The 26,903-nt window shown below is 45.2% G+C and overlaps 1 protein-coding gene across 1 annotated transcript in view; it reads left to right on the top strand.

Annotated features, from left to right (window-relative positions):
• Positions 1 to 26,903, top strand: part of LOC128301962 (receptor-type tyrosine-protein phosphatase mu) — a 72,931-nt gene that overhangs the window by 23,587 nt on the left and 22,441 nt on the right. The gene's annotated exons all lie outside the window — the stretch shown is intronic.

Below are 26,903 nucleotides of genomic sequence, written 5' to 3' on the forward strand. Positions count from 1 at the left end.
CACACTACGCTTCCACTTTCTTTTTTGTGTTTTTTTTTTGGTTGAAAAATGGCAAACGAACGAATTGAATTTTCTCGTTTTCCACCGACTGGCAGCCAGGAAACCTGTTGTCCCGGTCGATCGTTCCCTTTTACGCACGACCCTTTGCCTCTTTTGCCCTCTGGTGCGAAAAGCAAAGGATGGGTGAATTTCCACTTTCCCAAATTGAATTGGGCTGGGAACGATGACGACGATGGCGACGACGACACAAATCCGAGTCCGACGGTAAAACGGCAAGAAGTGCTTTCGATTTCGACACTCCGATCGAAAAAGGAAGGTAGAAGGATCTCCACAGGAAAGCTCGGAAGGGCCGAATGTATGTGTTTCAGCGCTACCAGTAGATTCTCGGTCGGATAACAAGGAATAATTAAATGAATTTTTAAACTGCGTCCCACGTACTACCTTTGGTATTACCGCATGCGGCAAAGCGCACCGAAACAAAAAAAAAAAGGTCAAAGCAAATGATGGAAAAGGTCCGCAGGAAAACGATTTTGTAGAAGCGCACACACACACACAAACAGCGCTACATATACATAAACAAGCACGACAAAAGGAAAGCGCCCTTTCCTTCCAGTGGTGGGACTATTGTAAATTTCGATTATCTTTCTCACTGTGCTCCACTCTGACCACGGTGAGTAAGAAATGAAATCCTTTCGCGAACGGTTTGTCATATTAAATTGGCCACCTTCAAGATGGAAGTGACCTACTTTGGTATGATTGCATGGTCCAACTGTCCACCGGCCACCCGTCCCGGTCTACCCCGGGTTGTGGCTAGAAATGTAATTCTAAATTGCAACCGATTTTAATAATTGGATCGTAAAACAATTTTGCCCACCACCACCGTCCAGACTGATGCGTCCCATTGCGGTGTACACCTTCACAGCCGTCCCTTGGGTGCTGACATTCGGCATTTGGTTGTGATTGTGTCAGCATGGATATGGGTGTATGTGTGGTGGCAAAGCATTATTTCCGAACGTATTTGAGTATGGATGATTTATGTCCTTTAAATGTGCAACCGCATCGTAATGGGTTAGTGAATTATGTTAAAGGGGGTTTGTATGCAGTATTCCGATCTATTATCTTGTTGCTCACAACCAATACTTTTCATTACTGAGGATCGTTGTAAGGGATGTATAAGGAATTGTGAGGGTGTAAGATGGATGTCAATAAAATGAAGGATATATTCTTGAAGTCTCAAGATTAAATCGAGTTTCAAGAGCATGTTCGACAAACATATAAACAAAGCATTCGTGAAAGATTGCTTAGCAAAATTATTGTAAGTTTCCTATTATTTGAGGAATTGAATACTATCATTTCAGAAACTATCATTTGTTTGTTAATAATTTATATGCGGACAATAAAAATGTGTAGAACTTAATATGAAATTCATTGAAAATTCTTCAAATTTACATAAGATCACAAGCTTCGTATAGAACAATAGAAAATTTTCATAATGATATAAGCTTGTTACAACTCAGAGCTCGATATTTAATGAATTGTTTGAGAAATGCCGTTTTGAAATTTTATACTTTTTACTTAAACCATCATAGAGCATAAAAAGAGGTTTAAAATAATGGAGATGATCAAATCCAAACAACGATTTGAAACGAATTGCAAAAATAATTTAACTACTTTTAAAGTATTTGAACGATTGAAGCCTCGTCCGAAGAAGTACGCATGGATGCAGTTTTAATTACATCTTATTTTGTTTGCCCAAAACTTAGGAATCCACCTCCGGTGAACTTTATGTCGTGTTGAATTTGTAAATAAAGGCTGAAAACTCTCCCACCCATCGTACCAGCCGCACTATCAGCAATAAGGAACACACGCTGATGCCACATGCTGTGCATTTCGTCAGGTTTTTAGCAAAGCATAAAATGTCACTGCCAACACCACAATAAATGTTCACCCATAGTTTGTTGTGTGTGTGCGTCTTCGTTATACTCGTACGTGTGTCGAGGCCAGGAAACCAATCCGTCCTTACTATCGGTTGTTGGGAAGGTTGTTGGGCGAAAGGAAGGGGGCTTTTTTGTGACCCCGGCACAACGACCATGTCAACATTCTTGGATGTCCTTCGGGGATATCGTTCCGCAACCGATCTGTCGGGTGTCGGGCGCCGGTTTTTCGGGTTGAAGATCCGGGTGTCCGGGGTTAGCCAACGGCATAAAACGCACCCCGATAGTGGACGTGGAACGTGCGTGGGATGTCGGCACGGGCACGGCAAGCCGAGATAACTTGTGTAAGCTTTCGGTTATGTAAATTACATCGTTGGCCCATAAAAGGAATGTGTGCGATACCCGGTCCCGGTCACCACGGCACACCCGTTTGGCGCTAAATCGACGCTCGACGCCCAGGAAAAATCTTCGCGAAAATGCTTCGAAAGCAATGCCACGAATCGATCGGACGTCTTCTCTCCTTTTTTTCCACCCCGCCGTGGGGGAATTTCATTCAATAAATTATATTGATATTGTTGGTGGAACCAGGCCAGACCCTTTGCTTTGCTGGCATTTGTGGTGGTTGCATGTGTGTGTGTGTGCGAACGTTTGTTTTCTTCTTGTTTTGCTGTCAGGCCGTTAGTTTGCTGTTCCGATATCTTCGCAAGTTTCTTTAGCATTGTACGGTGCGAAGTAAAGATAGTGTGCGGTACGGTAGTGCGATTCGGAACGATCGTAAGGTTTCTTTGCCACCTTCGCCCTTTCCCGTGGTGGCCGTGGAGATGATAAAAAGTGTTTTACTGTTGTGCGAAACCCCGTTGGGATAGCCCGTTCGACATCTTGCAGTGGCAGAATTACAGACGATGCGATTTGCCTCGCTGGTTTTGCGAATAAATCAAACTTTGCCTTTGAATTTGATCGCTGTTTATTAGAAGCGTAATGTGTAATCAGAAGCAAATGAACCTTTTTCTTCTTCGTTTCGCCTCCGTCTGAAGTTTTAATTTAAAAGTATTCAGTTCAGTTTTAAATTTGATATTAAACTCTCCAAAGTTCTCTCGCTTTGCTTCAAAGTTCTGAGAAATAAATCTCATTAAAGTGTTTATGCTAGCAGCATAAACTTCCTATCCGCTTCAATATGCGCCCGCAAGGCAGCTTCCCGGTCTGGGTATTGCATAACACCACTGCATCAGCATTGCACAGCCTCACAGGGAAAAAAGGCGATGCAATTGGCAACCCATTTTCCATCCACTGCAAAGTTGTGGCCAGATTTGACTAAAGTTTATGCTTCAACGCAACAAAAAAAAATCCCCTGCAACTCCACCGCTGCTTCACTTCTATCAATTTCTTCCATTGATCATTAGATTTATAACGGTCAAAATTGTGTCGTTTTCAACCGAAGGGGATCCAAGCTTAGGGCACGTGGCAACGAGCGTAGAAAGAAAAACAAATTAAAACGTTCGGCCTTGCCCTTTCGGCTGGCAAACGTTTGCGGGCAGTTCGGAATGAATTGCGAAGCGGCAATGTTGCCTCAGTCGCCATTGGCATGAGGAAGTAGAAGGAAGAAAATAATCACCACATTTTAAATGGGCAATGTTTTTCCATTTTATATGCCTCCTCCCTGCTGTTTACTTGCCGAAAGTCGAATGAATGCTTGGAGTTGGTGCAATTTTAAGATTTTCCCGGATGGAAATAAATAGTTCCGATGGGAGATTAGCACCAATGCAAGGTCTAATCTTTTATCTGTTGTTGCTGTAAAGGGGTATTGTGAATGGTAGTTTGACTTTGAAACTGGCGAAGAATTATATTTATGGTTGTCTTAGAAACTATTTACAGTGTAGTTTTAAGTTCTGGCACGCAACCTATGGAAGATCAATTGCACAGTAACAGAAAAAGAATATTTACACAAAGCGATCATACGCAGCCATTTTTATAAACAATTTACATTTCATTCTTTGCTGAAATGTGACGAGCAACAGACAGCCGGATTCGACATTGTACGCAGCCATTTATAAACATCCCCAACGCTCGTACACTCACGGTTGGACACGGGCCCCAATCCATTTTGGTTAAACCCCTTGAAAATGAGATCCCAACCTGATGTCCGAACCCGACCCCCGGCTGGGAGGTACAATTTTTCGACAGTTGTTTTTTCTATCCCTTTTGCCGTAGTGTGCAAAATCCACCCAAGAAACAATACATCCGGGGCCGTACATACGGTCGCGGACCGCGAGCTCGCATCATTGTTGCTAAAGTGCTAAAGATGTCTTATGTCTGCTTTAGAAATTCCCAGCCACTCGGCAGCACATTATTTTAACCCTTGTTTGTAAACGGATCCGACCTTATCCTCCCTGCTCGGACCAGCGTTTTAACCCCTTTTTTTCCCCCGAAAATCCACTGTTGCTCCACGGTCGCAGCTATTGAATGTGGACGAGATGGGAAATGGGAAGGATGTAGAGCGAGGAGTGCACATGTTTTAGGGGTGTGTGCGAACGTGAACGATGAGATGAGTGAGGGCACTATTTTTAAACATTTTTCACACGCAAACTAAGTCGGAGGTCAAACGGAGAGAGAAAGAGAGAGAGTCAAAACCGCACAGCTACCGCACACAAAAACTTGTTCTAACACTCTAGCAGCATCGACCATAACCTCAATGCGGAAGAAGCAAACCAGTGGAAAAAAAAAATCACGGATGGTCTTCTAAACCTACAGCTGATGCTGATCCCTTGAAAAGACACAAAGAAATACGGGCACACATGATGGGAAGCCGATAGCCAAACCCCGTAATGAAGTTATGACGTGCATGAGCTACCTGCCAGAACCAGCTCCATCATTAGTCAGCTCTGTAACCGTGGACTACTGTACGTCATTTCCTGTCCAACAATTTGTGTCTCGGTGATTTCGGCGAAGGAATGCCACAACCATTGACGCCAGTGCGCGCACAAAACGCGTGCAGTCGGTTAGTACAATCCTGCAACCAGTCGGACGTGTAAGGAATTCTGGAATTTGTGTGAAATTTACGCCACATACGCCCGACGGTTCGTTGCCCGACGAGTGAATAACGCCGGTTGGAAATGTTAGATTACACATGCTCCCGGGACAGGAAGTTTCAATGCACGTCATCGGATGGATGATGGGTGGTTCCCCCGGTGGGGGAGAAACACACCACATTGTCTTCCTGGGTGGACAAGTGCAACCGATGCACCTACCTGTGGTACGGTGGATGCAATTTTCCCTGGTATTCGTGCAAGCTCCCACCGTCTGGCTGGCGTTTCTTTTCCGGTGCACAATGTAATCGCTGATGACAGGCGCATCGCTTGAAGTTGCTGCAAACGAGTTGCCGCGGTAACGATTCCTTTCCATCCCAGGTCTTCACGGTGGGTTAATTATAGCCACCGTACTCACATCGACCACATCGAGATTTGTGTGTGTATTTGTGTGCGATGTGTGAGGGTCATTGTGTTGACTAATTCCGTACTTTCCTCTAATTTGTGTCTATTTTACCTGTCCCATTAAAACCATGCTCGTGGTGCTTGTTTTCTAAATGGCGCTTAAAGCTATCCTTTTGTTAAAGTATTTCTTTCTAAAATAGAAATTTCATACAAAGCTCTTTAAACATGTTTGATTAATTGTTGTTGAATTTATATAAATGCCTGTTCATCAAGACAACATCTGGGTACTGCCCAGATCTGGGTCCGCCTGGGTACAATCGAAATTTTACATTCATCATCACAGTTTGCTAGCCATTTTGATCGAATGTTTATCATCAAATCATCTCTCATACCTTTCCGACCTATTTGTACGTTATTAAAATGGATACTCAGACGCCAAAGGCTACATAATTAGCGCGCCGCTCTCGTCGTTTCACCTCCATTCGAGGCTATTCCGGTGAAGTCATCGAGCAGCATATTGCAGAAAATCATCATTATTTCTGTTTATCTCATTTATCAGCTCGAATGCTTCACTCCACAGCCAGATTGCATAAAAAGGCAAACAAAACATTAAGCGCGGAACGGAACAAAACCTTCCGTCCTGTGGAGGTTTTCCGTTCGCTAATTAGTGCTCGTTGTTTGATTGATTGCTTTCGTAGCGTAACGAGAGAAGACACGGATTTTTATTGCTTTCGAGCAGCGAGGAGTTTTTACTGTTCGGCTCCACCCGGGGCGGGGCATCGGCGGGCCACGGCATCCTTTATGGGGTCGTAAATAATATGCACGAAAAGAGTTCGTATCGTGCTAAGCGGGGTTTTAAAATTCTTCCGATGCTTTTTATGCCATTTTCTTACCGTCCACCGTCAATGAGTGATAGTTCACCATTTCTCGTTCATTTGGAAAGTCTAATGGATTGGGGGTATTATGTTTTGCAATCTATTAAATCGGAACGGTTTGTTTGTGATGGGTTCCTGCAAAACAAAACAAAACAAAATACTGCTCACATCATGCTCTGCACCACACCAAACGGAGTGTAATCGTGCCGAGCAATAAAACAATGCCTTTATTATGGGTAAGACGAAGAAAAACCCTACCTCCAGCGTGTGTAACGGGGTTTGCCACCACATTACAAGATTTAGCACTTACTGCAAATGCTTCCCTAATGCCACCCGAAACCCGCTTTGCGGAAGATTATTTCGCGCCGCACCGGTGGTATCGCTTACGTCGTGCACTGATTTAAAAACCGAACGCTTACCGTGTGTAATCCTTTTTGCCCGAAACCGTTGCGTTACAGTCAAATTTTGTAGCACATCTTATGACAAAACGCGGAAAAAGGAATGGCAGTGCGTTTGCTAGTAATGAAACTTCCAAACAGAAGACTGGCTTGGTGAAGGCTGACTGAAAGGAGGAGCGGGTAAATTAATTTGTGCAAAATTCGACTTGTAACGCTGCAATGCTGCAAAATTCTAGGTAATCTGGATACGAGAAGCTTTTGTGTAGGTTTTGCACAATATGACTGTACTTGATGTCTTGGAGCTGACTGACACGATCACGACAGCGCTTTAGACGTCTTTTAACGTTTTTTTGCATAACTTGAGGCGCTAACGGTTGCAATTGGTGTGGGTGTTATTGTTATTTGAATTCGCGTTACAGGTCATGAAATACAATAACGTACAAAATACGAGACAAGATACGCCACAGTTAATGAATGCTTAATGTTTAATGAAAAGCTTTCCTGTATTTTCGCAGAATATTTTGTATGCTCAATACATGTACCAACGTTGCCATTAGTTCTCATCCGTCCGTAAATGTATTCGAAACCAAAAATATGATAACATTCTGATGTTGTCATCAGATTTTGCTTTGAATTTCCATTCCTACAAAAAAATACACACACACACACACACAATGTTGAAAATCCCCTAGAACGAACACCTCAAAAGCACCGTAGCACCTTGGTAACTACATTTTCTAACCTCATTGTAGCACCATTTTCAACGAGCGGAAAATGACATTTTTACTTTTACCTGAATGTGATTTACAGGTCCCCGTGCTTTATGGTTCACATTTTGGCCGAAACCACTCCACGGGAGTGGTGGGACCGGGAAGCAAATATAATAAATACACGCACACACCGAAAAGGTGCAGGTATAAACGAATCTCTTGAATTCGACGAAAATCGTCCCGCAAAGGCAGGTGCAAAGAAAATATGAATGTTTAATCCCTGGAGGTGCTCCTGGGTCGCTCACCCACTTGCCGGTACGCCACCCACGGCTCACCGATCGGCAGCCACTTGTTGCCAGCACCGGTCCGGAGGCTTTAGCGCCCACTCACTAACACCACCAGCCAACACACACACACACACACACACACACTCGTAGAGCAGTTGCCCTTTTTTGTTCCGGTTCGGATTTCGCTTTGTCACTCCGTACGCGTCCGAGAGCGTCTTTGCAGGCGTAGCTCTCGCGTTCGGGAAGCACAAGCTCAAAAACATAAGCACTTGCTTGTTTGTGATCCGATTCGGCTCTTTTGTTTATATTCCACCCTCCCTTCGTTCGGTGCGGCATTACGGTGTGGTTGAAATAAAAATACGACAGTCATGCGTCACGCACACAGCTGCACACCACAAAGTACCGTGACGCACAGCACCGTAACTCCGCTCCGGGTGGCATACGTAATCCGGTACGGTTTGCGAAAACATTCGGTTCTAGAGTTCGCATCTATCGGAAGGAAGAAAATCGCAAAACTTCTGAAAGCTACCGGGCGTCTCCATCGACTGCAATGTGTCTCCATCGGGTACCGGGCGTCTCCATCGGGTGCTATGTGTCTCCATCGGGTACCGGGCGTCTCCATCGGGATAAAAGCACAACACCGTCACCGTCTGTGCGATACAAAGTGGTCGGGTCGATGATGAAGGGTCGCTTCCAGCATGGTACTTACTTTTTTTTGGTTGTTGCAAGCACGCTGACCCCGTCTCCACCGTCCTATTATTTAGCGTGTTTTTATTATTCCACTTCCAGCTAGCAACAACCTTTCGCGGAAGGTCCAAACTCACAAGACCCATCTTGACCTTGGTGTGCGTGTGTGTATGTGTGTGTTTGAGGCTTTGTTTTTCTATTTGGTTCGTTCCACCACCGGGAATGCATTAAACATTAACACTTGCGTTGCGCCCAACTGGGGCCCTTTTAGTACACGGTCGGGCCACGGCCACGAAAATTCGGAAAAGCACTTGCATACATATTTTAGTGTGTCGCTGAAGTTTTTTTTTCGTCTCCTTTCCGTCACACAACAACCACCAGTGTTTGGGCGGTTTGGGGGTGATCAATTTCAGTTTTCGTCGTATTTATTTCCTTTTTTTTGCAACCCTCCGACAGACGGACTTGGTACCAAAATCCGGAAGTTCGGTACGGTCAAGTGCGTCGTTCGTTCTCGTTGAGTGAAAGTAGGTCTCGCTCGGTGCGCAACACTGGCAATATTTCACTCCTTGACAGGAGTCACATATCCGCTGGGACTGACTCGGTTAACGTGGGATCGTTGCGTAGGCGTTTTTATGACAGCAACTGATTGAACGATCTGGCGTATCATATGGCGAGGCGTCCACCAATTGGTGGAAATGAACGACTAATCGATGCAACGCGTACCGGAAACTGAATTAAAACGTTCTGCACGGGTATACACTGGCGACGGCCAGATACTTCCAGGTTTTTTTTATAGACACAGATGGAAAAAACACACCTGTCAAAGCTAAACGAACATTGCATATTCATGTCTTTGTATCGAATAGATAAACGCGCATACATTCGTTTGATTGTTCCGTGCGATAAAAACACACCAAAAATAGCACAACCATTTCCCCGTACGCCGCGTGCAATCATGCCATTCGTCCAGTGTGAGAACAGTGCATCAGATTGCATTGCCGGATGAGGCAATGCACTTACCGTTAATTGAATGCTTTAAAGGTATTTTCTAACCAATTAAATAAGAATCTACGACAGCCCGTCCACACACACACACACACACACCCTCGATGCCTATTTTATCCACGTCAAACGTGAGAATATCTGTGGCTGTGTGTCCCTTGCCACAGAGCTTCCACAGCTCAGAACAACCCACATGCCGTGCAGCACAAAAGCACTCGCTTTCCATTTATTTTACCCCCTCTTTCTGGGTTTTCCCGATGTGGGAAGGAAATTGAAATTTGTACGTGAGCAACCTTACCCGGGGCCAGCGTGCAAGACGGACCCGTACCGGGCCGGCAGCATGCATTCGAGCATTTCCTGTGGTTGCGAGGGAAAATTGAGCGTGTGTACACTTGACAGCAATCATCTCGAGCGACGGTCGTGCAACACGGAAGAAGTATGTTTCATCCAGCGCACTTCCTAATGGAAAGAGTGTGGTGAATGGAAAACGAATAAATACACAGCCACACATGGGCGTACTGAACGTGAAGTAGTTGAAATGGAAGAAAATTGCAATTTCCTCATTACCGACTAAGAACATGGCATCCGTTTATTTTGCAAGCACGACTACCATCGAAAGGATGTAAGTAAAGCGATCTCGTAAAGGAGTGCATTTTATTGCCACTGAACTTACGACACGGCGCAAGTGTGTCCATCCGATCGAATAGGAATCCAACTTTCAAAAGGATTTTGACACCCGTACACCCCTGGCTCGCGAGAAACCTGGGACGTCCGGTCAGCATGGTTAGCGTCGGGGCCCGTTAACAAGCCTGCTAACAGCATTAGCTCAATTTCCTGCCATTTGCCGTTCCAATTTCAAAACTTCAAACGCATCAACGCGATGGTGGGTCGAGGCGGTGACAGTTTGTTCCATATGCCGTACGGAACTGGACCGTAAGCTGCATGGCAGCTCGTGTGTAAGGGGTGAGTTTAGAAGCCGTTCCATCCTTCCGGTCGAAAGACAATTCCAACCGACAATCGGTCTTGTGTTACGTAGCTGGGCCTCGTTGTCCAATGTCACAAAGCTCAACGGTACTCCGTATAGAAGAACGGTGTGTTATCGAAGGATTGTCCCCGAGATTCACTTCTTGAAACCTTTGAACTCCGAACCCTTTCATCCACCCCTAGGGCTAGGATGGAGTGCAGCTACACTTCTGCACGAAACACTCGATTGGATCGATGATATTAATTAAATTGTGTGAAACTTTCTTTCACTTTGTCACCTTTGCGTCCGACCGGTGTGTCTTTGTGTGTTGAGAACGCGTGTGCGGCGAGCGATAGAACCAGATGCATCGGTTTTTCACCCTCCAAACGAAAAAGGGGGTGTGGGGTCCCACGTGGAAAATTGATTGATACCCAGAGCAACGAACCGTCATCAAATTCAGGCTAAGGAATCAACTTTTTACCATCACCAAGGGTTCTCATTTCGAACGGTGTCCTTGCTGTTGACTTTATCTACCACCGGCAAATGGATGATGGTTCGATAGTAGAAGCAGAACAAAACAAAAAAAATCGATCTGTCTAGCATTATTTATTCAACGAGACACTTTCTCTCCCTCCCGGCGCTGATAAAAGATGAAGCTTGTTCGGGATGGTATTCGACCAAAAGACGAAACCATATTTCGATGACCCGACCAAAGAAGACAATAACGAACACCTCGCCACCGCACCGACACCTTCATGTTGGGTTGGACAATGCTAACAAAAACATAACCCACTCGCTCTCTCCCTCTCTTTCTCGTCAGTTTGCAGCAGCAAATCAGCAACGCAAAAATAAAGCTTCCTGTTCTCCTGTCCATCAAGTTTGCTTTAGACAACTGAATCCTCCACATACTGGGTGACATTTTGTAGCACACGAGTAACACAGATGCAAGTCCTGGAAAGTTTTCCCGAGGACTGCACACAAACATGTTGTCGGGCCGGGGGTTGAATCCTTTGACAGGATCATATTATACTTCACCATGTAGTAACATCCATCCATATCCATTGCGGGAACCAAACGAACCAGACGGATCCATTCCGGCGATGACATATAAAATATGAATCTTAATTAAGTGTACTCCAATGGTTACCCGTGCTTTCCAGGGTTTTCTACCCTTATCTCTACTACGAAACTCCACCATCGGTAACCCTTTTCTACAGCAAGAGCTTTTCCAGATGGGTTTTTTGTGGAAATAAGCTGAGTGTTTTTTTTGTGATTAGTTCACTGCTGTCTCAATCACTCATTTTTCCAACACATCTCGCCTCGAATATTCGCTTGAATTATTCTGCTAAGGTATCTCAAGCTGTACGTCGTGCTCTTTTTCAATCGTAGTACCAGGGGCTCCTTGGGCAAAATTATACCTTCGAGGAACGGTGAACGTAAATGAGCTAGCAAAACGGAAATGGTTTCGATGCAATACATGCACTTATGGAAGATCAGGGTGACGCCATGCGTAATGTAGGTGAAGTGTGCACCGTGGGATGTAATTTATTGGATCACCTTTAATTAATGAGCAAATGCGGTTCGCTCCAGACTGGAGATGAGATGTTGCTGTAAGATATTGAGGTGTTTCCATAAATTTATCACTTAATATGTTATTTATTGAATTGAAGACACACTTACAGTGTGTGGTCTAAATCTATAATTTGTAATTGTATAATGTATTGTAAGTGTCAATCACTAAGCCACTCGTGTAGCTCGATTTAATAAACGGCTTCCCTCGTGAAATGTCTGCAACGAAGTGACATTTAAACAGTTTACAATCGATGTTTGAATGCTTTAGGATTCCAACCAATGCACGGAAGGGTTTTTTTTCTTTATATGAAAAAAAGCATTTCCAATAATTCACAGCATTTGTCTTTTCGCGCCCACACACAAACGTGCCGGAAGCGTTCATGCAGCGCTGAATGCAACCGAGCACCGGGTATGCACTAACGACTAACCTCACTGTTGCACTCAATCGATGTGTCAAATGCATCCAGTCAGTATGAGCATGCCTGCCTGCCGTTTCCTGCCGTCGTTGTACGTTTCAATTATCGTGCCACGATGTCTGCGTGTGCCCGTGGCGCTTGTCGTCATGAACGATCGATTAAACGAGCACTGGTCCTTCGTCAACCAAGGGGCTTAGCAGTGATACGTAGTGCGCTGGTTGCGATCTGTAATAACCCAAGGGAGCCTATTCATGCCTATTCAAGCTTTTAAAATGGCGGGTGTGCTAGTATATTTATACTTGGTTCTTACAGTCAATGCTGCTGAATTTTGCCTCAAAGCCTTCAATTTTTGACTGTGTGCACCAATTTTTGTGACATAGTTGTTGTATCTAAGTCACTACAGAGCCTATGGAGCCTTTAAATCTATTTAGAAATACAGGCTAGGTGTATACATAAGGCCCAGGATAATCGAAATTCATCTATTCTTCCGTTACTTTACTGTTGTTTGAATCACAATGAGAAAAAAAAGTTCATTCACAGTTCAATTATCCTTTTCTACGGTAAAAAAAAGTGTGGAAAAGATTTTCCTAATACACCCCAGAAAACCCCACAAAAGCCCAAAACGTCATCGAAAGCCTCCTTTTTCGATTATTCTTTCGTTATGCTTTCGCTTTCTCTTTCTTCCACAAGATGGTTCAATGAATTATGACCACACCATGGTTAGCTGTGGTGTGAAACCTTGTGCGCATAAAATCCACCCCAGGGGAAAGGAACCACCGGCCCACACTGGCCGATAATGAGCTGCGGCCGGAATTTACTTTCCTGGCGTCGATCGTTCGTTCGATCGTTAAATCACCTCCGCCCGGCATCACTTCCCGTGGGGCCATCGAACGGCACGGGGCGCAAGCGGCAAAATTGGGTTTTCGGTGATAATAAATGGTTTATGAATAAACGCAATCCCGCGCCCGGATGGCAGGAGGCACCGGGCGCAGTTCACACGTGAAGCATAAATCATTGGGGCTCGAATTGGAGCCCTTTCCGATGCGGGCCACATGTCTTCGGTGGTGGTTGCGCACATACCACCGCTGGGATGCGTTTTTATTGCGCACCGGAGGATTCAATCCGACAGGCGTTTGGCAGATCGCGGCCACACCGTTGAATGATGCATACGCATGCCGGATTTGAGTGGGATTTGCCGTCGGAAGCCAGTGTCAAAGTCACGCCGGCACTCGCACTCATCGTCGGGGCGAAAATTTATGGCCCCACTCCTATCAAGTTCGCTGCAGGAAATCCCGCTGGACGATGGTCGTTTATCATGGAAATCGAACCCTTTGCGGCGTGTGTGCGTGCGTGCGTGCGGACGGGAGGAAGATGAAACAAAACACCGCAATCAAAACCTTTCGGCGGGTGATGAACTGCGTCAAACGGTGCGTGGTTCAAAATGGAGCGCCGAGTCTGTACAAAAGAGTGATTTAATTTGTTTTTATTTAATTAACAAATTTTAAATAGATTGAAAAAGAGCTAAATATTTTTCTTATTGTGAAGCGTCAAATGGCACTGCGTATGCCTATAAATCACGCTGGGAATGAGGGTGATAGTCATCATCAATAGCGAAAGGTTTGAAAGCTCTCATGAACACATTTTTACCTCATCCGTTCGTTAGCATCAGGCCATATTTTATCTTTTCCGCATTGAGTACAAATCATGAAGCGTCAACTCACGACACATAATGTCAAAATAATTTCTAAATATATCAATTTGCCAGCCCCTACCATCGGAACAGGTTCCGGAATAATCTTCTAGCAATCAGAATCTCATCAGTTCGCTTAAGCAAATCGTATTTTATTCCACACTCGCCTCTTCAATACGCGACAAACCCCGATGACAACTGCTTTATTGAGCCAATTTGGCGTTAATTTATTGACAGTTGATTGTGTTGATTGAACAGCGTCGCGTCTAACGTTTCTCAGCGGAGCTCAAAGAAAAGACTTTCCTGTTGTGACTTTCCTGTTTTTTCCAGATGTGTTCTAACGATAGCTAGCAGGGTGAAGACAGGACCGCCCGAAGGTACGGATCGTAATAATGGTTCCCTAAGAAATACGACACGAATCGATTGTCCCGTTTGAAAATGGGAAGCTAATGAACTCTGCCGGTGCCGGCAGTACTTGTTTCGCTGCTAAAGCAGCTCTTTGTTGCCCCGAAAATCCTGACCGTCTCCAATGACAGCGATGACGCGGCGCACGGATGTCGCTTTATGTGATGGCTTCGGGCGCATTTGAAAATTGCCACCTGCGACTTTCGGTCGGAATCATCTGGCACGCATCCACGTGCGGACTGGCCTCCCAGGAGGAGCCCGGCTGCTTTGCTGCCATTGAAACAAGGAAGCCTAACCGAAGAACTCCGGAAGACTCGATAATGCTATCTGCTTTAGGTGAAGCCAACACGCTGGATACAATTGAAGGCTGTGGCTTGCAGGCGAGAGGAACGATTTTAGGTTGGGGAAGGTGCCTAGAGCGTGCGACGTCAATTCCGAATGTAGCCGGCAGCTATTTTGCGACTTCATCGACGATGGCAAACGACGAAGGATGCAACGTAATTGATGGCTTGATCGAAGGTGATAACTTGCCAAGCCAAAACCGGCAGTGTTTTTGGGATACAAAAGCCTGACAGAGCACTGCCTGAGTTTTGTCGAAGGCTTTTTCCAACGCAAGAAAATATCTTCAAACGTTTTCATTCCACCACCCCGCCTTCCCTCCTCTATCCTCTTTTTTCGCTCTCTCCCTCACCAAAACTTTCAAGCAAGTCGGACACAACCGATCGGACAAATAATAGCTTCGCTACTACGGCAGCACGGCAAATGCTGAAGATATGCGAACTTTCGGACCCACCTCGTGGACGTGTGCAACGGAAATCATCAGTTATAGAGAGGCCAATTTTATGTTCTAGCAGCATTTAACGTGAACATTCACTGCAATGCATCGCCCCGCCACGATATGCTGACGATGCGCACTCGTTAATTTATGCTAACTAATGCCGGTTCGGTTCTGTTGTTTCCCGCCGGTCATGTTCGGTAGGTTCGGTTTTAGTTGCTGCAGCAAAGCGGACATTGACTATCCTTGGAATTGTGTCGCAGTAAACGTGAATCAGGATCAGGGCCCGGAAGCATGTAGATTAAATTCAAAATATACGCATGAAAGCGATACGCTTAAAGAGTGGGAATAAGCAATGAAAAATGCTATACAATATTCAATGTCCATGTTTGGTCGTGTATCGATTTTTAAGCTGGATAGTTGTCATGGACGCAATAAAGCAGAGCCTTCCTGGAACACGGAATAAAATAAGGAAGATATAGAAGATGGATGAGAAAATTTGAAATAAGGATTAATTTTATCCTATTATCAAAATTACTTTTTGACTTAATTACTTCACAGAAACTCCTCACATCCGGAAATTTCTTGCAGTTCCCACGCCCAAAGTGCTCTCCAAACGTGCATATTATCAAACATAAAAGAAGTGTTTGCCTTTCTAAACGCTTTTGCATTTGACCTCGCTCACTCACTTCACCGATACCACGGTACGGCAACACTTCAATAACGACCGAAAGACTACCGGGCGCTAGACATCTCGCCCGGCCAACGATTACTCACGCTGACTTCTGCAGTTCGCCCGGTCCCGGTTGCATAATTCGTTGGGCGTGACTTCCGTCTACGTTTCGCTGCTCGCTGACGGATGCACCGGAATGGTTTGCGCGTCGAGATGGACTTTGGTAAATAAATTCACATTCTCAAGGCGCGCCTTACGTGATCACACCGAGACCGGCATGGTGCTTAGAATCTTCATCGCTCCAATATCCCGACCAACCATTTTTCACCAGAATTGATAAGAATTGTCATTCCGGAAGGTTGGAATTTGAGGCTGGAAGCGGTCCTGGTGGTTCCGTCATTCGCTGGCACGAGCAGCATCGGTACATTCGCGTGACTTCTAGACGAAGTTTTTTTTCCCACGCCATCGTACCGTACTCTCGCTCCTTCACCCTCAAATGCTCATCATCGCACTGCTGGAACAGATCCCGAATGTTCATGCGACTAACTTCTGACCTACAAATCGCAACCGTGGTGGGTTTCGTATTTTCTCGGTCATACCGGCTGCCATTCGTACCGTGCGTGGCGCCTCGGGCTAAAGTGTGCAAACATTCGTCCCCATTTCCCCAACTGCATCATCTCGTATCTTTGGCACAGTGTACGTAGACTGCATCCTTCGGGTGCAACGTAACGCGGGAGCGCACTACCAATCGCAAAGCGGAAAAAAGGAGAATGGAACCCAAAAAATAAACACGACCGCCTTGGGAAGGAAGATGATTGTGGTGGGTAAAACAGAGCGAACTTGCTTCATAATTCAGCATTGGAAACTTTCCACCGAACACAGCCCATTGGAAACCTCAACAATTTCCACGTTGATGCACAGCTTGTGTGTCCGGGTTTGAAGGGGGAGTGGAACAGAACACGGCGCACGGAACTCGGTCGAAAGTTGCTCCAACCTTCGGTGAAAAATCGTCCCAGTGAGATGAAGAGTCTGTGCGGAACTGTGAAACTTTCCCATCATGAAGCGATGGAGTTGGCAGTGTTTTGTTGGGTATTCTTTTTCCTCCCCTGCCGTTTATGCTTTACTCACAATGAAACCAACAGTTTTCTCACAGTTGGATCAATGTCGTATAGGTGTACTCGTTTTGCAGAATCCATATCCGTGTGCAGGAAAATTTAATGAATTTAATAGAGAAAAAACCGTTGCTTCAGAGCTAGATTAAATATTTATCTCACATGATGTGATACGGCTCGTGCATTACTGGGAACGATTCCAACATAATTTGCTACATTTGTGAAAGCAAATTTAAGTTTGGTCTAAATGTCACTGCCGCCCGTGTGTGTGCGCGTGCAAAGTGTGCAAATGAAGGACACATTTACGCCGACGCTGATAAAGGTAAAGCCAGCTTTTGTTACCGTCTGGCATTGGTGCGATATTTAAGCAGCGTAATACCTGCCCGGGATCAAAAGCATCCAACCATCCAGCACACTAACATCGCACGAGTTCCAGTAGGAAGCGGTGGGACAAACACTTGCTCAAGCGTAAAACTGTCAGCTACAGATTGGTAGCACTGGATGGATGTACCATTCAAAGGGCGCAGGGGGGGAAAACGCGCGAAGAGACGCGACAGAACGTTGCAAAAGTCGGTCTGGATGGTGCGGTTACGCAATAAAACACTGCACAAAATGATACACGAAGCTTCAGGGGTGGTTGGTTATGATACATCCCCGTTAGGTCGTCCACCCTTCGTACTACTTCTAGCCCTCGCCATCCACACGATTCGGTGGTGAGTGAAGGAAAAACAAGCCATTTTCCATCATTGCAATTTAATGGTGCCAGAACGGGAGCGTGAAACAGTTTATCACAACAGCGACAACGGCAGTACAAAAAAAATGGAAGTTGATGTTATCCACCATTAGCAGCATAATATGCGATACGTGTCCTTACCGACCCGGCCTGATAAAGCACCGGAAAAGTTAAGTGGTTCGAGCACATAGAAATGATTGTTTATGTTAGTTAAATGACGTATGCGCTAGATGTGAAAGGTCGGTGGAACCGAATGGGAAAGTGAAAGCTTTTTTTGTGAGGCATTTTCCACGATTTCAATTTAAATACCACCGTGCTTTGGTTGACAAAACTTAAAAAACTAATTAAAGCACACGGTTGGAGCGCTCAACACCAACACAGTAACCTCGCAAAGCTCATCATCACCGGCATGGGATTAAACCATCTGTAACGTGGCGTAAAATGGAAGCACCATTATTTTCACGCATATTTAACCGATCGATCCGGTGCCGGTGGGTGCAGAAGGTGCTAACCAATTTCCCAACGGATTACATCACATGGAACGACCACTGCCACGGTCGTCCATTTGCATGATCTGGGGTGGGACAGCTACAACAAAAAAATCGCTCACCGAACACCGAATCCGATATAAATACTGTTCCGGGCATTGGCAACCGTCGCATTGGGCTGGATGTTATAATGGGTGCCACGTGAAACAATAGAGAGAAAAAAAAACAAATGAAATAGTGTCCACGATAAAATGCAATAGATCTGGTGATAGTGATCATTTCCTACCCGTTGTTTATGCTATTTTCCGGGTGGACAGTTTTCAAAGCTTTCACGCACAGCCACACCACACACACGTTCGTTTTATGATGAAATTAATTAATTTTTGTTTGCCATTTCGCTGGTGTGATTTGGTTTATTTTGTCCGATGTTGCTGTAATAATTTTATTGCTAGCCCTTAAAGCTAATGCAGCTGAATTGATTTACAACAATGTACCGAGCTGTTTATAAATCCCGGACCCGTTCCATTCGCCCTTTATTGGCCGGTACGTTCGTTCACGGCTTCTGGAGAATTCTGGTGAAATTTCAACATGTTCAAATTTCTGTAAACAAAACGCTAATTCCCTTCGGGAATGACGGAACCATTCGGTGCGCTGCCGGAGTGATTTGAAGCACACTTTTCGCGCGGAATGCTGAATATATTGAATCCATCGGCTTCGTTGGCCGCGTGTGCGCGCACGAGTCCGCGTAGAACACAAAGACCTTGGTGTGCATTTTCGCGCTGGTCGAAGCTCGATTTACGACCTTTCGCGGGGCGAGAATCGATGCGATGGGAAAGTTGCACCGCTGTTGTGAGGTGCGAGATGGGAAATACATTTTCATTTTACACAAAACACGTGTCGCGGGTAACAACCCTTTCGCTTCGTACGGTGTTCGTTGTGTGCAAATCAGTATTGAGTACGAGTCTCGCCCTCCCATACATTGCTCCATTGCTGTTTCCAGGGAGTCTGCAGAACCGGGCTGCGGCGTTGAAAGGAGTTAGTGGTGGAGTTTTTTCCCCCCATCGTCAAACGATAGCATGTAAACAACGCACGGACCCGGATCTGATTGCGTTCTAAATATGTTTCTGCAAACGTGTCGACTCATATTCTCCGTTCCAGCGCTTGACCGTGTGCAGGGTCGTAATCCGCCATCGGTGTAGGTCGCTGTACGTGTTATGACGGTGTGTCATGATGAATCAAGGCAATGTTGGAGGGCAGATTTGCCGAGTTTTTTGGACATCATAAAAACGCACACACCATTGTACATCCTTGAGTCCACAGCTGTTAAGAGTTGTTTGTTGTAGAGCGTAATGTTCATTCGAATTTCCACACATAAAGGCTGTCGGATTCATTCATCGCTAAGACCATATGGGTTGTTGATGAAATGAAACGCTTCTTTGAGGCCACTTGGAATGTGTAGAGAATTGATCTTCAATAACAAAAAAAACCCTACGATATTCACCAATAAACAAACATCAATTCGTGTAAACGAAGTGTTCTGGATATGATGTTGAAGGCGAAAAGCGGAACATCCGGCTGAGTGAGTGATGGATTTGCGTCATGTCTTGGGGGCTATTTTTACCTACCCGCCAAATGGAAAATCGCATAAAAATAATTGTTTACGTCTGAATATTTTATTTCGCTTTTGTACTGCCAGCCACCCAGATGGCGATGGGGATTTGATTCGCCTTCTTGACCCGTTTTGTTTGGTTTGTTCTAGGGAAAATTCTTTCCCGCTTTAAATCAACCATTTCGTTCGTGTTGCGTGAACGTTTACTTTGTAATCGATATGTGAATTCATGAGCAATTGTATCATTCAATGAGCGCCGTTCCTTCTTAACCGCCAATTGTGAATCCTTCAAAACGAGTGAGAGAGATGGTTTGTTTCATTGCTGAACAAATTTTAACCCAACACCCCGTCAAAACCACTCGACAACCAACCACCGGGCGGCGACCAGTCGTGACACCATCAATCATCGCTTGACAATAAAGAAGTCTGACCAAAGTTCTTCAACCAACATCCAACCAACCCAACCAACTATTCCGATGGTTATGTTTCGGCCCATGCCTTCCGAATGATCGGCGAATCGACGCAAAAACACGCAGCGGTGCGTGTCACTAATTTCTTTGCTAACTTGTCACCCACATCTCGGTCAGCAGATGCTTCATCTGCCCCGAATGCACACAAAACAACCAATCAATAAGATAATAAATCATTCATTACATTTACGTCTCACCGGTTGCCGAGGGGAATTTTTAAGGGCCTGACGAAGCCGCAAACGAAACATTAGCATCCGGTGAGGTTTTTAAACAGGATGAACTACTTCCTAAGTGTCTCCTTTACGGAGGTTCTATTGAAATGGAGTTTGTTAATTTTTCAGATGACATTTATGGCATTCGGTGTCTCGCCTTGTCGCATTAATTATTAGCGAAGAGCACTACTTCTGAAGCTCACAAACCCCAGAGAGGAGAAATTGCCAGATGTAAAAACGCCTAAAGTGAGTAATTTGATCGGTACCTACATTAATGAGGTGTCGGTGAACCCAAATTTTTTCTTCAACCCCTTGCAGACGACACGTTTTGGACGATGGTGACGAATGTCAAATGAATGTCCACCGGATGGACGCACCGATTCCGTGGGAACACGACAGCATGCTCCACAGTTTCCAGTGGAACACCTGGAATTCAATCATTGGCGGGACTCGCAAAGCGCCTCTTACATCTCCACTGGCTCTGACGGGCTTGGTACGCCGGATACGTTGTCGGAACATGACGACGTATGGAAACATCGCAGTAGCACGGGAATGGGATCACCAGACAAAAGGATAACAATTGCCAGTCAAGTCAGTGAGCGCGCTGGTGCTGCACCGCATCAGAAGTAGGTCACCATTGGATGGGTACCGTCCACGAGGCGACGTTACGAAGAGGCCGGCCAGTGACGACGATGATGATGACATTCATCATGCTACGAGCGGGAACATAAACTCACAGTTCAAACTGGACCGTGCACTGGGTGGCGTCCACCAAAGACTCTCGCTCGTAACAGCAGAAAACTTGCTCGTTGCAGTCTTTCCCTTTGATGCTGGAGCTTTGGGGAAAAGTTTTTCCCCAACCGAAGTTTTCTTTTTGCGCTCTGTAATATCATCACGCCGTCACACTGAGCACGGTCGCCATCGCCCCGACGCCCGTCCGTGTCGATCGCCCGAACGCTGAAAGTGGATTATAGTTGGATGAATATTTTATTGACCGATTTCCCGTGCGAAGTACCCCGGGGAAAAAAAACGGACCTCGTGTTCGGCAGGGTGTGATAGAATGGCAAATTATCCCTCCCCGACACGGTTGACAATGTTGTTTGCGTAACATTACTGCACCGTGAAGAAACCCTGGTAAATAAATAAGTTTGTTCGCACAAAATGCCGGACCTTGTGCAGTGCGCTTGGTGGCGCACTCGCTACGAATTCACCTCTTGGTACTGTAATTCTCAAACGATGCCCAATGCTGTTGGCACTCGTTCAAACAATTCAACTGTAGCCACCCTTTAAACACCTTTCGACTCTTGCCGGGGTGCCGGGTTCTCTAGCCTACAGCCTAATTGGTGCTGGTAATTGAATTTCATAAGGTATCTTTTTGGGGCGTTCGACATACCATTCCGATAACACATTCAACACAACGTCCGGATGAGTCCAATTTGGATGAGTTTCAAGGCACCGGTTCATTCAACAAGGTGGACATAGCTTAAAAGGATATGTGTGCACGGCTGAAGTTTTCCCTCCATCCCTTGCAAAAGGACTCAACATCCTTCCCAAGGATTTGCCGGGATGTTGGTTAGGTGATGGTTTAATTCATTTATGAGACACTACGCTCGCACGTTGGCATCTAACTAGGGGTGTGGATTTTGTGCTTAAATAGTTCCAGGAATGGTGCCTCTGCAGCACCAGAATGTAGCTTAAAGATTATCCAAGCTTCCGTAATGCTTGAATGATTGTGTTGGGTTTTTATTAGGTTCATTACGACCGTTTCCGACGTTCTTCCAAATGCAAATCTGCTACGGAATAGATATTTTGTACACACTGCAATGGACCCTGCACCTTCTCTTACTACCAGCCTTCCCCATTTTCGGACCGTCAAGAATTTATCGAGGAGCCACCACTAAACCGATGCTCTAATGCGATCACTTTACGGCCAGCTGACCTTTGCCACTGTAGTTGAGCACGGCTCGACGATATCGTCAATCTCTTCCAGTGCGCTTCCGCAAACCATTGGCTAAATGCACTGTCGTCGATGCAAGGCCGGGGGAAAAGATCAACGACAGTCTTTGCAACAGCACACCCAGCTAGAATGGGTAGAACGTGCCTTAGCAGGCCACAAGCTTTAATCATCCTTTTGAACAAAATCCCACGGGCCACTTGGGACGTTCTTGCAGTCGATACGAACATCGGCATCCAGTGTGAATCGGAGATGCCACACATGCGATGCACGCTTCCTTCTTTTTCGTTTCTTCGTGCATTCCTTGCACAAACACATACGCACGATCGATTTCCTTTTGCCGCAGATGACACCGGACATGGACTTTCCATTTTGCAACTGCAGTCGGGCGGGGGGTTTTTAGTTTTCAATCGTGCCGTTATTATGCGAATATATATTCCCTCTTGCACATTTCACATTGCGGGTTGAACGAAGGGGAGGGGAGACGAACTAAAAAACAAGAAAACAGCAGTGAGTTGCAACCTCAACTACATGCAGCACGAGATTATCTCCTTAACCTACATTTTCAGCCGCGTGTCCATGTATGTGTGTTCACCGAACGTTGGTAATCTTTCTGGCATATCCCACACCCTCCCGAGCGACCGGAAGGACGCGGCCACATTGCCTTTCAAGTTGGTTGCGTCGCGCCTTGCCCGCCTTCGTCCTGGCCGTCCGCATTTCGTTTCTTCGCCCCCAGAAGCAGTGACGCTGTTGTCAGATGTGTCTATTTTGTCGTTGATGATGTAACACAAAGTGGTTGCTCATACTCAGCAGTGACATTATGGATCACTGCTATTTTGCAGGCGACAGGTTTGGGTTGCGGTTTGTTGTGCGAAGTTTTCCCTTCGGCAGGAATTTTCCTTCGTGCAAAAGCGCACTTTAAAGTTGGGTGCCTCGGACCTTCGTGGGGGTTGTTTGTGGATGCACTGTAACGGGCGGTGTATGTGGATCATATTTCTTCGGATCCTTTCAAGTGCGCTTTTGTCCCTTTTGATTCTACCGATGCGTTCCTTTTATTTCACATCCACATTGTGATGTATTTTCTTTCAGTAATGTTTGTCATGCAGCTACACTTTTATGTGTATCTGAATCGTTATTCGGGTGAAAAAAATCATACTCGTGTTAGTATTCTAATTACTGTTATTGTGCTATAAGTATCTCCATTCAACCGTAAAGTGGTCTCCCTTGGCTAAGATTGGCATTGCGGCCTCCAACACTCACTCTCAACCTTCCTTCGTATATCAATCATCCAAGCTATTCTTCCAATTTTGGGATTATTATTGGTAACTTAACATTAGAAAAACCGTAAATTTATCGTCAAATTTCAACGAGTTATACGAGTTATTTAAGTCACACTAATGTATTCGAATATGACATTTGAACACTCTCAGTTACTTACTTAGATAGGAAGCATACTTCTTCAGTAAATTCCATTCCTTTGATGTAAGATTTGTTCCGTAGCGGAATGGAAAATCTTAGACCTTCTCTGGAAGTCTTTTAATTATTACAGGATACTTATTCAATCATTTTGTTTTATGTTCATGGTGAATCAGATCTCAATACAATGCATTCACTTCACAGATTGTTTGCTGAAATGATCTCTAGATGCCATCTCGTCCAACGAAAACCAAGCTGAATCAATTGTCTTCCTGAAAGTAGTTACCGACTGCTCCTTGCTTGTCCATCTTCCAATCGCCGAATTAACCCTCTGAAGATAATCAGTTGTCATCAATGACAAAAATGTTTATTCTATAGGTGCAGGGATTCGAAAGGTCACAAAATGTTGAGAAGATTTCGGTGAACAAAATGGCACTATTCGTGCTATGCAGAACAATATCAGATGAAACCACACATTAAAGCAATCTAGCTGAAGCTCTACAAGTGATAAGTCAAGTGCAAAGCTGATTGAATTAACCTTTTCTCAACTACTCAATTCATCTATCTAAGGACTGAAAATGTTTAAAATAAATATCAGATAAGTATTGATAAACTCTTTGAAAAGATTTTTCTTCTTGCTTTTGTATTATGACACCTTCTCATTTCGACTGGTGCCTTCGGTGTGGGTTGATATACATTCACCAAAAAGAGTGAACACATTTTGACATTCGGACGTACGAAATGAGCTGCATTCTACCGATAACAGCGCATGAACCTTGAAGGCCAATTCAGCGTCAATTCCTCACTTTTCCAAGCGCGAAGCTTGTATGCGAATGAACAAAGTTTGATTTATACCAACAACCATCCGAATGTTCACCACACACGCGGGAATCGTAAGTTTTCGTTGCTGTTAGACACGCGGGAGCGAAAACTGATTTACCAGACACACACACACACACATAACACACGCGTGTCCTCGTTTATCTTACTTTCGAGTGTCTTCCCGCGCATCAGTACCGCCGGGTGAGCAGGCTTCCGTTACGACGCTTGCCCGCCAGCGAAAGTTGAGCAAGTTATGCAAAAACCGAACACGTATCAATATTTTCCTCACCGTCACACCACCGGAACGATGCTGCACGGTCTGATTGCATATGGCATATGACGGTAGGTCGTTCCCATCTGACTTGTGGGAGTCCGCATTTTCTCCATTGTGGAAAGTGCATACCCCCATCCTCCCAAGGATACGAGAATGTTCGCCACATTGGAATGCTTGGTTTTTTATGTTGAGGAAAAGAACTTTTCAATAACATTTTTGTCATAGTTTTCGATGTAAAGCGAATCTCTTGGTGGGCATCCGTGCACGACGATCTTCGCGTGGGTGCTTTACGTACAACGTTGCACCATCGGCAAAGTGCAAGACAGCGGCATGCACAACAAAAATTCACGAATTTTGAAAGTATTCCTAGCGAGAACGGCAGTTCATAAATGTGTGTCAAATGGTTGCCACGGTTGATAGTGTCAACGTCCAATTTAAGGAGTTTTCTTAAATAACACCATCTGACACTCTTCAAAAATTGCATCCCAAACTCATTACTGCTGTAGCTGCAGATGGATAAAAGTTCCGGCACATGTTATATTCCACCGCATTTCGCAAATCAATTTTATTCGCATTACAAGTACCATAATGGTGCAACTTGCTCCTGAAAACGTGGATGGCACAAAAAAGTACCTCCAAAAATCAATCCACCGCGTCGCGTTCGGAGTCTTAGTGCCGTGTTGGGGGTTTTTGGGTGGCGTTTGTACCAAATTATAGCACGAACAACTTTTCCCGCGCAACTTTCGTTTGTATTGACAGTGGATGGTGGAGTGAAAGGAAGAAAAAACCGCGCGAAAACTCTTCTTCCTACACCGGACATCGTCGGTTAAGCCACGGAAATGAACTATACACTGTAAGTAAGCGAAGTAGAAGATAAACTTTTATTCCGTCTTCTCTTCCTCTCTCTATCGCTCTCTCTCTCTCTCTCTCTCTCTCTCTCTCTCTCTCTCTCTCTCTCTCTCTCTCTGACTAAGTTGTCAAATAGTAACAGCAATGATGTACATTGGCAAGCTGTCTAATCATGTGAAGGAATCAAACCTACTTGAATCGCACGCCGCCCCAATCATTATCTCTGGAAGACGGCGCACCGTCGACGGGAAAGGGATAAGGGTCGGTTGTGTAATAGTTTATTACTATTGTAACTGAAGAATCAGTAGCTTATTTCGGTTCCATTTTGGGGTCATCTTACTTGCCCATTAATTTATGTTCCCTTCATTTGTTCTCGATGTGCGTAGGTTCGATTGGATTGCCTATCTTCGGTAGAGTTTATCTGGAATTCAATTAATACTCATTGGAAGAAATATCCAACTCATACAGAAATACCCACAGAAATGCTCAACCAAGAGTAACTAGTTTGTATAACCTTTCTTTCTTCCCCTGGAATCGTTCTTCACATCCATCACTCAACTCGTCGGAAGCCGTCGCAATTCGTTTCTCCGTACGGGTGTGCATTGTTTGTCAGCATCCGTTTGACTCGGCGCGGAACAGCATTGTTTGTTTATTGTTCTGTACATTTAAACCAAAGCACGAAACAATATGGCGAATTGTTTCGTGCGTGTGTGTGTGTGTGTGTGTGTGTGTGTGTGTGTGTGTGTGTGTGTGTGGGTGGGGGGGGGGGGGAGGGGGGTCTCTGTAGAAGAGACCAGAAAAAATCCCTCCCATGAGATGAGCTTTCCTTTGTCTGGGCATCTTTGCTGAAGTTCTAACTAAACAAAACGGCTACAACAATAGCCGAACCACTTCACCGCACCATCCAGCGTCCTTGCGTTTCAAACGGCAACGGTGACCCGAAAACCCAGACGGACGGTAGACGAGAAGTGGTTTTTTTTTTGCCTTCCGTACCACCCGCAGCCGACATCAGTCACTCGGAGAGAGCAGTCCACCGAACAAGCTCGGGCAGCTTTTCGGTGCCACTCAACCGCTTGTCAACACAACGCGGGGTACGGGCAGGGATTACATCTTGGCCAAACTGTGACTTACGCGCCGGTATCACGTGG

The sequence above is a fragment of the Anopheles moucheti genome, chromosome 3 (assembly GCF_943734755.1).
Source record: "Anopheles moucheti chromosome 3, idAnoMoucSN_F20_07, whole genome shotgun sequence".
Classification (NCBI taxonomy): Eukaryota; Metazoa; Arthropoda; class Insecta; order Diptera; family Culicidae; genus Anopheles; species Anopheles moucheti.